Consider the following 12,197-nt stretch of genomic DNA (forward strand, 5'->3'; position numbering starts at 1 on the left):
ACCACATATCATATTATACTATTTTATGTTTGATGTATATGCTTTATAGGTACACTTTTATAAAGTAAATTTAGAATAAATTATTTATAAAATTATTATTATTTATTGCTTGCCATGTCATGAAACCTATTATCTTCCAAGCTACTATATAAAAAAACTCTAAAACTTCTATATATCTATAGGGGAAACAAAAATTATGCAAGTCTAACTCTAATTTGTGTGAGTAGGAAGTAACATTAAAAATAACAAAGATTCAAGAAAGAAATTTCTTTCATAATATCACTTATTGGTTATTCACTCAAAAAACATAAAATATCCACTCCACAAAATGATCTCTAGCAACTGTTAAGGTTCTGAAGATGACTTACTTTTTTCCTTCTCTTTGTGTAGAAATAACAATAGCAAAAACTAACACTTTATAGGTTTTTTTTTTGCCATATACTGTACTGAGCTCCAAATTTGTACAGGTCTACAAATAAATGCTAAAGGAGTAAACATTATCTTAAGTAATATAATTAGAATTCAGTGCCTGTTTTATAAAATTAGTTCAATGCACAATTCTTGTGAAAATAATTTAGAATTTAATTATTAAATAATTGATTTTAAGTTACTTTTATGTTTTTTGTAGTATTTTCTTTCTAATTTTCTTTGAATTTTGCTGTTATATATTATTTTTCAATTATAACATTTGATACTTTAAATCACATCTTAAATATCATTCATAACAACTTAGAAGAAATAAAAAAAGAAAACATTACTCAAGGGAAAGAAGAGCCATGAGTGGTAAAAAAAAAAAAAAAGAATAGCAATCTTTAAATCTCTAATATTCACCAATTCTATACAAGTTTCTTTTCAGAAAGGAAGCTTTCATAAAAAGTGGAAAAGGAGCAGGAAGTATCAAATCTCATGTGTGCCTTGACCAGGCAAGCCCAGGGTTTTGAACCGTGATCTCAGAGTTTCATGACACTTTACCCACTGCACCACTACAAGTGAGGCAATATAAATAAGTTTTTAAAAGAGTCTTGTTTTAAAAAATATTTCTTGAACATACTAAATGCCTCTCAGAATAAGATACACATGATTTTGTAAGAGAATTTCAGATCTTTTTTCCTTTTAGAAAAGAGAACCAACTTCCGAGAAATAAGGAGCACTGCCAATAACTGTTTTACAGTATAATTATATGTCTGAGTTTAGAAAGACCTGCAAGTAACACAATTTTCTTAGCTGTTTATACTGTTCTACCACCTATGTGACTGAGGCTTAATGAGAATTGGGGAATTAAGCATTCGGTTTTAGTCTCTACTATGAGATATAAATTGATTGTATTCTTCTAAATATGTAGTTTGTAAACTCAGGAAGCCATGGCACTTGGATTCCCATTGACATTTGGATCTTGCTGAATGTTGCATGTACTTAAAAGATATTTATTACTTTACTGCAATTTTCCCGTCACCTTAGTCACTAATGACTCATTACTGACCCATTATGATCCAGTTACTCAAATTCTTTATGGCATAAGTTGTATTTAATTTTCCAAAAATCTGTGCTTTCAATTTAAACCAGAGGAACCATTGATGTACAGATGCAGAATATGCTTGTGTAAGCTTTCACATGGGAAATACTTTTCTGCAACATAAAACTTGTTTCATTAAAGGAAAACAAAAACACTGACACTCAGAAATCAACTGTTCAGCCTCTTAATCATTAACAGTTTACAATATCAAGTGTAAATATATTGGAAAGAATTATCGGAGTGGAAGATAATATAAGTCCAAAATTTTTTTGATATTTATAATGAAATCAATTTTATAGTTAATACTATGTTTACCTAAAGACGGTAACTTATAAATTGAGACTTGAACTCTGTTGGGAACACTGAAGTCTGGTGGTAGAACCTACATATTGAGTCTGCCATTTATAGAGGAGTCCATAGAGGATAGGAATGTTAATGTAGTGACTTTAACTGATTTGTTTACTGCAATCCCGAATAGAATACGTAAAGGCAATAGAAAATTTCAAACCATCTTTCCGGCAGCTTGAAGAAGTTTCTACTCTAAATACCTTCACAAGATTATATGCATTAAAATAGTTTTTTACATTAAATTTGGTAATTCTACATAATCATGAATTTAACTGTAGCACAAATATGCAAGTAAGTTAATTTCTTTATGTTACCTTAGAGGGCTCTCTCTGGCTGAGAAGCTGAGTGGACACTAAAGTTGGACTAATCAAAAGGTTTATTTATAAATGTAAATTAAATGTGAAACAAGTTTAAAGATAATGTCAGTCATCACTAGTTCCTCACTGTACATTGATTGTGTCCTGAAACATTTCAATGAGAAGAATACAAAGTCAGAAAAACCTCACTGCATTAGAAGAGTGTGAATAACAGGCTATTCACAGCACACAGAAAGGTATTTGATATTCAAAATAAAGGACAAGAGTATATAAAAGAACATAGATTAGATTGAATTTGCTCCAAAAGATACCAAAATTTATCTCTACCTAACCTTAAAGGAACCAAAATGTACTTTTCTGATACACACTTTTTATGAAAGCTTCCTTTCTGAAAAGAAACTTGTATAGAATTGGTGAATATTAGAGATTTAAAGATTGCTATTCTTTTTTTTTTTTTTTTACCACTCATGGCTCTTCTTTCCCTTGAGTAATGTTTTCTTTTTTTATTTCTTCTAAGTTGTTATGAATGATATTTAAGATGTGATTTAAAGTATCAAATGTTATAATTGAAAAATAATATATAACAGCAAAATTCAAAGAAAATTAGAAAGAAAATACTACAAAAAACATAAAAGTAACTTAAAATCAATTATTTAATAATTAAATTCTAAATTATTTTCACAAGAATTGTGCATTGAACTAATTTTATAAAACAGGCACTGAATTCTAATTATATTACTTAAGATAATGTTTACTCCTTTAGCATTTATTTGTAGACCTGTCATTTATAACTTCTAAAGCAATTTGTTTAAGCCAAATTACGTGACCCACCTATAAAATATAATCAAAATAGTAACTCAAGACAGTGTAGCTCATTTTGTAGTTTGAACTTAATGATATTGCAGATTTCCACAAATGAAAGAACTTGAGTTAGGTTAAAATACTCAAGCAAAGAAAAAAAGAGACACTTCTAGAGTAAATGGAGTATATAAAGCTGAAATTAAGTACTAAAAAATGAATACAACATTGACAAGTTGTAAGAATGCAAGAAGAATTTCAAGGAAGAGTCCACTCCAAAATGGTAAATGATAAAATGCATAGTAGCAGTGGGCAATAAGTGCAGCATAGGCATGGGACACAGGAAAGAAAAATATCCTATGGACAAAGTAGGACAAACCATATACAGAATTTCTTATTTTTGCCAATTTTAATAATAGCTTAAAATATGGCTTTAGAAATGATACATGTTGACTAGTGATACAACTTTCTGAATTTAAATATTTTGTAGAATGGAACTTAAAGAATGTAAAACTTTTCTTTTATCTATATTACATCATTACTCCACACTGCCTCTCTCCAGTTGTGGTTGAAAATGCATTGTTGCTGAGGAGATATTCAAGAGATCAAAGAAAAATATTAATAAAAATATTGATAAAAGCATTTTTTCTTTTCATCCAAGTATAAATTATACTCATGGTAAAGCTTTATCACTTTAACTAATTAATTAATTTATTTAAAAATAAATTTTACAGTAGGGAGAGAGAAAAAGAAAGAAAGGGGGGAAGGAGCAAGAAACATCAACTTGTAGTAGTTGATTATTATTACATGCTTTGACTGGGAAAACCAGGACCTCAAACCGGTGCGCTCAGCCTTCCAGGTCGACACTCTCTACTTCACCACCACAGGTCATGTTCTATTTCTTTATTGAGCTGACTATTCATCCGTTCATCTTAAAATTAAAATTCAGAAGTCAAATGATTATCTTAGAAATTTATTTGTATTAAATTCTTAAGTCATATTTTTCTTAATAAAATCTTTGTCTGAGGTAGCAGATTGTCAAGAGAAATGCCTTTGCTATTTAATTTGTAAGATAGAAAATTATTTTGCAGATAAGATCAGTCAAATCTGCAGATATGTTTTAATAAGAATATTTTAAAGCCTATATTAACATAAAAAGGTAATATCAGAAATGTTTTACTTATTATATTAAAGAAATTTCTATTTTCCCAGCTCCTTTCAGTACTTCAACTAAAAAGAGAATAAATATCTTAACTAATAATCATTTGATAAAATTCAGTAAAACATTTTAGCTACTTGTAAATAATTATAAAGGGGGTCCCATAACATGTTATTTTACATATTGACGACTTTCCAAAACTTTAACTTAAAAAAAATAACAAAAAAATACCTGAAGTGTATATTAGTAGATCAATTGAAATATTACAATACGGTTTTTGGATAACTCAAAAAGAAAAAAACCCTCAAAGGATATCTAACATTGTTTTAAAAAAAATTCTTCCATTTTCATCAACTTATTTATATAAATATATTTCCCTCAAAATTATAGATGTAAAACAAATATAAAAATGATGACACATAACATTCAATTTTGTTGGTAATATTCATCTATAGATACATAATACTGTATAAGTTAAAAACAAACAATCTTTTACAGTAAAAATGTATTACCTTCTAACTTTGCATTATTATTAATTATCATATAGACACAATTTACAGGGTGAGGCAAAAGGTTTACAGTTGTAATAAAAATAAATAATACAATAATTAATTAATAGTATAAACTTTCAATACAACTGTAAACTTATCTTTGCCATATACTGAATGTTTATGTTGTTATAAAAAATACATATTAATAATAACCATAATGAAAGTACAATCCAAAATTAAACACTAAGCTTATAATAACTGATATTTTTTAATGAATTAAATTTAAATACACATACATATTTTTTGAGGCAGAGAAGAATAATAGGGAGATCAATAAAACACTTTTAAACATGTATATAGTACATAATGTGTAAATTCTGGAATCGGAATAGAATGGAAAAGTGAGTTTAAGAAGAAAAAGGAACATTAATAAATTCACACTTTGGCTTGTTTGTTTATATTTATTAATTAATAATATTAGATATTAGATTAATATACATTTTATTTCTAGTGAATCCATTTACTTGATTGACAATAGTTTTAGTTTTAAATGTCAATATTTATGTAATGTTGGAAATTATACTTTTTTTATATTATTTAAACTTAAAAACTTTTTATATCCCAGTTTATAAATGAGATGTGTATAATTTTTAATAACTTTTTTGGAGGTATATAGGGTCAATATTAGAAGATTATTGTCTTAGAAAAAGATGAGATTTGATAATTAAGTTTTATTGGCTACCAATTTTATTCTTTTTTTTTTTTTTTTTTTTTTTGTATTTTTCTGAAGCTGGAAATGGAGAGAGACAGTCAGACAGACTCCCGCATGCGCTCAACTGGGATCCACCCAGCACGACCACCAGGGGCCATGCTCTGCCCACCAGGGGGTGATGCTCTGCCCCTCTGGGGCATCGCTCTGCGCAACCAGAGCCACTCTAGCGCCTGGGGCAGAGGCCAAGGAGCCATCCCCAGCGCCCAGGCCATCTTTGCTCCAATGGATCCTTGGCTGTGGGAGAGGAAGAGAGAGACAGAGAGGAAGGAGGGGGTGGGGGTGGAGAAGCAAATGGGCGCTTCTCCTATGTGCCCTGGCCAGGAATCAAACCCGGGTCCCCCGCACGCCAGGCCGATGCTCTACTGCTGAGCCAACCGGCCAGGGCCCAATTTTATTCTTGATAAGATAGTTTCAGTTTTTTTAGTTGCCTAGCCTTGTCACATGAGAAGCTACAGATCTGATATATAATCTAGACAACTGTCAATTAAAAATTAAACAGGTATGGGATGACACACTGTAAACTGACGAAGTCCTTATAGCCTAGGGCTTAGTTTAAGATTAAGTTTTTCTCCACACCCTTTTAAGACTAAGACAGGCGTGGCTAACAGTTTTTGCCCCTGGGCCAAATTAGAAAGAAAACTTTTTTCACAGGCTGGGTAAAATAGTAAAATTAAAAATTGTTAAATACAAAACTGATTCATGTAAGTAAACAAAATTTTATTATGTAATTTGTTTATGAATAAGTGTGAGTGAAAAAAAATTTTAATATACAATATTATTTCAATAAAAATATAATTATGATACATACTGTTTAAATATCCAAACTGTATCACAAGCAATCAAAACAATATTTAATTAATAGAATGAGCTTGAAGGGGTTATATCACAAATAAAACAATTACTTTTTTTTACAAACAGCCTGGACACACTTTCAGTTATCAACTGCAGCTATTGTCTATGCTACAATGCCACTTGATTCAGCACACTTGACCACAAAATAACGAATTGTTTGACCTAGGGTGTGCACTGGCAAACTCCACCTAAAAGAATGTGGGTTTCACATTGCCACTAAATGTCAAACAGTTCATATCAAGTACAGATAAGTATAAAAGTTGTAATTCTTTAAAATGAAATTTTTTTAAAAAATAAAGAAGTATCATGAATCCATTAGACCAATTATTGGAAGTTAACTGTAGATTAGTCACATGCAGAATTCTTTTCTGTGTATCACTATCTTCTTAACTATCTCAATTTCCAATAATCAAAGATGCTTCTGCTTCTAAGTAGCTGAGATTTTAAAATAGCGGAGAATATTAAAAATTTAGTTGCTGCTGCATAAACTCGTTCCGTGGGCCAGATTCAGCCCACAGGCCATATGTTGGCCATGCATGGACTAAGATCTTCCTTATACCCTTCTAAGATTAAGATCATCCCCACACACTTCACTGTTGCATGGTGAGGGGTGGTGCACTCTTATGAGGATTCCTGTTTATGCCTCAGATGTGTGACTTTGTATCACAGACTTCCTTATTTGCATATGGCTTCCTTATTTGCACTATATAATAAAGCAGATCAGGGGCTTTGCTTTGGCTCTTGCAAGCTAAGGGCTGTGTGGAGACCTCCTGATCCTACTCTTTTTCTCTTTGAGTCTTTTTCTTTATTCTCCACCAATCTCACTCAGGACCTAGACAGTTATGAGTCATGCTATTACGTGACACATGACACCTAAACAGGAACCTGAAGAAGAGAAAAATAAACTAAAGGCAGGTGATGGAACACCCCAAGTGTGCACAGTGAATACAGTTTTAGAGGAAAGTATGGTTGGGAGTAATAAATTATGGGACAATTAGGATCAAAAGTAAAGGACTTTTTAGTAAGAATAGTTGTGCAGCTAGAATGCTTTTTTATGATATATTTAAGATGTGTGCCCCTGGTTACTGGAAGAGGGAACGGTTAGTTCTGCTACAGGGGAGCAAGTAGGTAAAGTTCTGAAAAGGTGGTGGTGTGAGAAGACTATGGCATATGGTGCTGTGCTTTGTGGCTTGGGGGCCATTGGTCAAATAAGTTTGTAAATATGATGTGTATATTTCCTCACTTATAGTTTGTATTGGGTGTGGGAAACAAGCTGTAAACTGGCCAGGTCCTTATAGCCTAATGCTTAGTTTTAAGACTAAGCCTTTCCCACTCCTTTAATACTAAGATCTTTTCAACATCCTTCTAATACTAATATCTTCTCAAAACTAAGCTTTTCCCCACACCCTTGACTGTTGCATGATGTGGGGTGGTGCACTCTTATGAGTAATCCCATTGATGACTCAGATAAGTGGCTTTGTATCAGAGACTTCCTTATTTGTAAATTGGCTTAAAGGCTTTAATTTCTACACTATAAAATAAGGCAGGTTGGGGGTTCTCTCATTCTGATCCTGCCATCAGCATTGCAGAGGAGAGGCAGCCAAGATGGCAGAGTGCTGAAGGAGAAGCCAGTTTGTGAAGAGTTTGTGCAGAAAGGAAGAGATGGAGAACAGAGGTGAATAAGGCTGGTGGGGCCTTTCTTTTTCTTTTATTTTTTTACAGAGACACAGAGAGAGAGTCAGAGAGAGGAATAGACAGGGACAGACAGGAATGGAGTGATGAGAAGCATCAATCATTAGTTTTTCGTTGTGCGTTGCGACACCTTGGTTTTTCATTGATTGCTTTCTCATATGTGCCTTGACCATGGGCCTTCAGCAGACCGAATAACCCCTTGCTGGAGCCAGCGACCTTGGGTCCAAGCTGGTGAGCTTGTGCTCAAACCAGATGAGCCCATGCTCAAGCTGGCGACCTTGGGGTCTTGAACCTGGGTCCTCAGCATCCCAGTCCGTCATTCTACCCACTGCGCCACTGCCTGGTCAGTCAACGGAGCCTTTGATTCTAGAAATACTCGGATAAGTCAGTGGCTTTGGGGGCCCTGAATATAAAGGAAAGTGTTTTCCCACTGTGTGTATTTTCTCACCTGCCAGGTGTGAGCTAAGATTAAAGGAAGTGGCCCACCAGTTCTTGATTCCATCGTTTCATTACCATTGGTTCAAATCAAATGTGAACCTGCATGGGCCACGCAGCTGTGATGATGGCCACAGCTACTGGTTTTACAGGGGCTAAGGAATGTGGGACAGTGTTGCTGCTCCTAGTTGTCTCTGGCTGCTTAGTTAGCTGCTCAGCTAAAATTAAGGAAGAGGAGAAGTCTTATCATAGTCAACATGAGCCACCAGTTACAGTAACTATGGAATTTGACAATGGTTAGGAGACTCAGCTATTAAAGTCACACTATTTCCTGTTATTGTCTGATTTTCTTTAATGTTTTAGCTACAATCCTCTAAACTATCATTTTATTTCCCTTCTATTTTTTGCCTGGAAATTTAGGCAGGGGACACCTGGTGGATCTGACTACAAAATTACACATGCAGCTGCCGAGAGCAAATTTTCTCAGGATTGCGTCCTTCAATCCCCCTATCAGAAAATGCCCTGACTGAGATCAAGCAGGCATCTTTCTAGTCTGATTGTGCTCTGAAATCCTAGCTTTCTTTCTAGTTTGTATGATTCAGTTTCTGTTTAGTTTTTATCTCATGTTGTCTGAAATGTGATTTTTAAGGCCTAAATTAAGTTCTTGCATGCAAAAAAATTGGAAATGCTGGCTCTTATATTGAAAATATAAAATAGTTTCTTTCCTACATTTTTGCTTTAAAATTGGAATATGTAAAGAGTGCTCATTTAAATTTAAATAGAATAAAATGTAGATCCTACGGAATTGCTTATTTTTGTTGGTGCTTTGTAAGGTGTGTTCTTTGTTTTCTCAGTTGAAAGCAAAATAGCAACTCAGATATTAGGATTAATCAGATTTTAAACATGCCCATTAAACACTTAAAAGTCAATTTAAAAAAATTAAAAAGGGGAGTCATACCCTGGAACTCCTGAAAATATTCTTTATTATACTCTTTTTAGTTTAAAAAATTTTAAATGCTGATGTACAGGGCCATTCAGTGCCTTAGAGACTTGGAATCAACAAGGAAAGCCTTCTCTGAAGTGTAATGGAAGGACTCACTCACAGAAATCTGGCAAGGGCCAGACCCTGTTCTCCTATGGGACTGAGAATATGTGTGTGTTTTTCCTAGGTCTGCTGAGGCTCCTCAGTGGGTTCCTGAATGTTTGTTGAGACACCATGAGCCAAGAGAAGATACTTATTCCACAAGAGCAATTGTATAAGCCTTATTTTACATTGCTCTTGTCCCTCTCTCTATCAAACCTGTTCCACCTATTAAATCCTCTTAGCACACTCTAAACCTCCTCTTCCTGCAAATTACACTGTCCTTCCTCTGTCTTCTTCCAATCAGCCCCCAATATATGAAAAAAATCTTAAATAGGTAGAGGAAGGCCTTCAAACACCTTAACAAAATCTCCTGAGCAAGGTTTTTTGTTTGTTTGTTTTTGTTTTTTATTTATTATTATTATTTGTGTGTGTGTGTGTGGGAATCTAGAGGCTGGCCAGTGAAAAAATTATGTCCATGAGACAACACTAGACCAGTACTATGATCCCAACTTACTCTTTGGCTGCATAATGTTTGTGTGGATGAGCAAGGCTTTTAAGGTCTATAATGACCGAGAGGGACAGGAGAAGACAGACAGAGCCCAAAGAGATCAAGCAAAATGCTGGCTCTTGGCAGCCCTCCTTAAAGTCTCCAATGCCCCGAAGGGGCCTAATAAGACTCCATCAGGGCTCTGCTTCAAGTGTGAAAAAGAAGATCATTGGGCAAAAGCTTGTTTGACTCCTCAGCCCCTACCAGGGCCATGCCCTTGCTGTGGGAAAAAGGGACACTGGAAGGTAGGCTGCTCAGTCATCCAAGGGAGGGTTCAGTCTCTTCCTGCCCTGCTCCAGCCACCTGTGACCTAACCTTGCTCAGCCTGCTGGAACTTGCCACTGAAGACTGAAGGTGTCCAGGGCCATCAGCCCCATCTCACATTATCATCTATGAGCCTAGGGTGACTGTACAAGTAACAAGTAAGCCAATCTCATTTCTTATAGACATGGGGGCCACCTACTCTGTCTTGCCTGAATATTCAGGTCCTGCTCATCCCTGGAAGATCTCTGTTGTGGGTGTTGATGGTCTTATTTTTCTCCTCCTTTTTCACAGATCCACTGCCTTGTCTAATACATGGTGTCTCCTTTACACACTCTTTTTCTCTTCCTGCCTTGGTGCCCTAACCCTATTTTACTCTTCAATTTCAGAGCCTTTCTCATTTTCACCTCCCATCCTCAGAATTGACCTCATTGCTACTCTTGGCCAGCCAAATTTGCCCACTTCTGTTACAAATTTACCTCTACCATTCAACATAGTGAACCCCAAGTCTCTCCTCACCACCCCCAAGGCTAAAAAAACTCCAGAAAAAGAAATTCATAAAAAAGATGAGTTAAAAAAATTAAAAATGACAAATATATATATATATATATATATATATATATATATACACATTCTTAATAAGAGCTAGTAAATTCAGCAAGTCCCAACATTTCATTCTTGTGTTTATGAGAAACATGAGCCTGATGTGTCCTAGTGATTTCTTCAATGTTTGGGCATATATTTGAAAGGCAAACTCTCATTTTCTTGTCAATACATTGAAGAATTCCTCTTGTTTTACTCTTAATTATGTTGAGGGTAGAAAATCCTAATTCACATAAATAGAATGTTGAAAATTGTAGTAAAATGTTCAAAGCTTTTTTAGATATTGCTACATATTCTTCTTTTATAGAAATCCAAAAGGCTTCAAGAGACAATTCCTTATGTTTAATCATCAGTCCATGATCATTGGATATAACTATTAGTTCTTCTTCTGTAAATGTTAAACCAAACTCACTTGAAGCTTCCATGAATGGGTTTCTAATCCAATCATATTGTTCAGTGTTAAGTGATGGAAATGCTATAAATTAAATTCTGTCCATCTGCCTTCAAGTTCTATGTTATTTACACTTAACTTTTGCTCATTTCCAGAATTAGATTCTTTAATATCATGCTTCTTTTTGAGAAATCTATCCATTTTATTTGGGTGTATTTATCTAAAAATAATATAATTATGTGTTAATAATAAATAAAATAATGACATGTTAACAAAAAGAGTGATATTTCCATAATGAAATGGTATAATAGAGTAACTATATTTATTTTCATATCTGGGCACATGCCACGAACCAGTGCAGCTAGTAATTCCAGGTCCCAAGTGGAAATGGTGCAGAATTAAGAAAATACATGGAATTAAGAAAATATGGGGTCAGGAGGGCCCTGTAATTGCTGCTGGCAAGAACAAAGCATGCCCAAAAACAGCATTTTGCTTTATTTATAGGGCAAAGTGGGCCATTAGCAAATCAATGAGAGCTTTGATCATGTTTCCAAGGCAACCCAAGAATTTTACCAAGTGCAAAAAACCTCCACCATACATATTATCTTAACTTTAAACCAAACAAAGGATAGAAGAAACTTGCCTCTAGTTTTTTTGAGGAACATGGAGTGTAGTGTAAACAATTTAGCACCACAGCTTAACTGCCTTTTGCACCCTAATCAGGCAAGTGAGGTGGGGGGTTGGGCAAACTGTCAGATTACAGCCAATTCCCCATACCTCTGTCCCCCAAAAAATCTAAACTCCAAAAATCCTGTTGGTTTTTTGGTCCTCGACAGGCACATATTTCTCTGGAATAACATAGGGCACACCTGAAAATTTTCTAGGGCACACCAGTGCACCCTGGCACACACTTTGAGAACCACTGATTAAGGGC

At 34.3% G+C, this 12,197-nt stretch overlaps 1 non-coding gene across 1 annotated transcript; it reads right to left on the bottom strand.

Annotated features, from left to right (window-relative positions):
- Window positions 1–9,891: 9,891 nt before the first annotated feature.
- Window positions 9,892–10,083, bottom strand: LOC136312376 (small nucleolar RNA SNORA23). The gene has a single exon (XR_010726968.1). It is a non-coding gene; the product is annotated as a small nucleolar RNA SNORA23 (small nucleolar RNA).
- Window positions 10,084–12,197: the final 2,114 nt, after the last annotated feature.

The sequence above is a fragment of the Saccopteryx bilineata genome, chromosome 8 (assembly GCF_036850765.1).
Source record: "Saccopteryx bilineata isolate mSacBil1 chromosome 8, mSacBil1_pri_phased_curated, whole genome shotgun sequence".
NCBI classification, from domain to species: Eukaryota; Metazoa; Chordata; class Mammalia; order Chiroptera; family Emballonuridae; genus Saccopteryx; species Saccopteryx bilineata.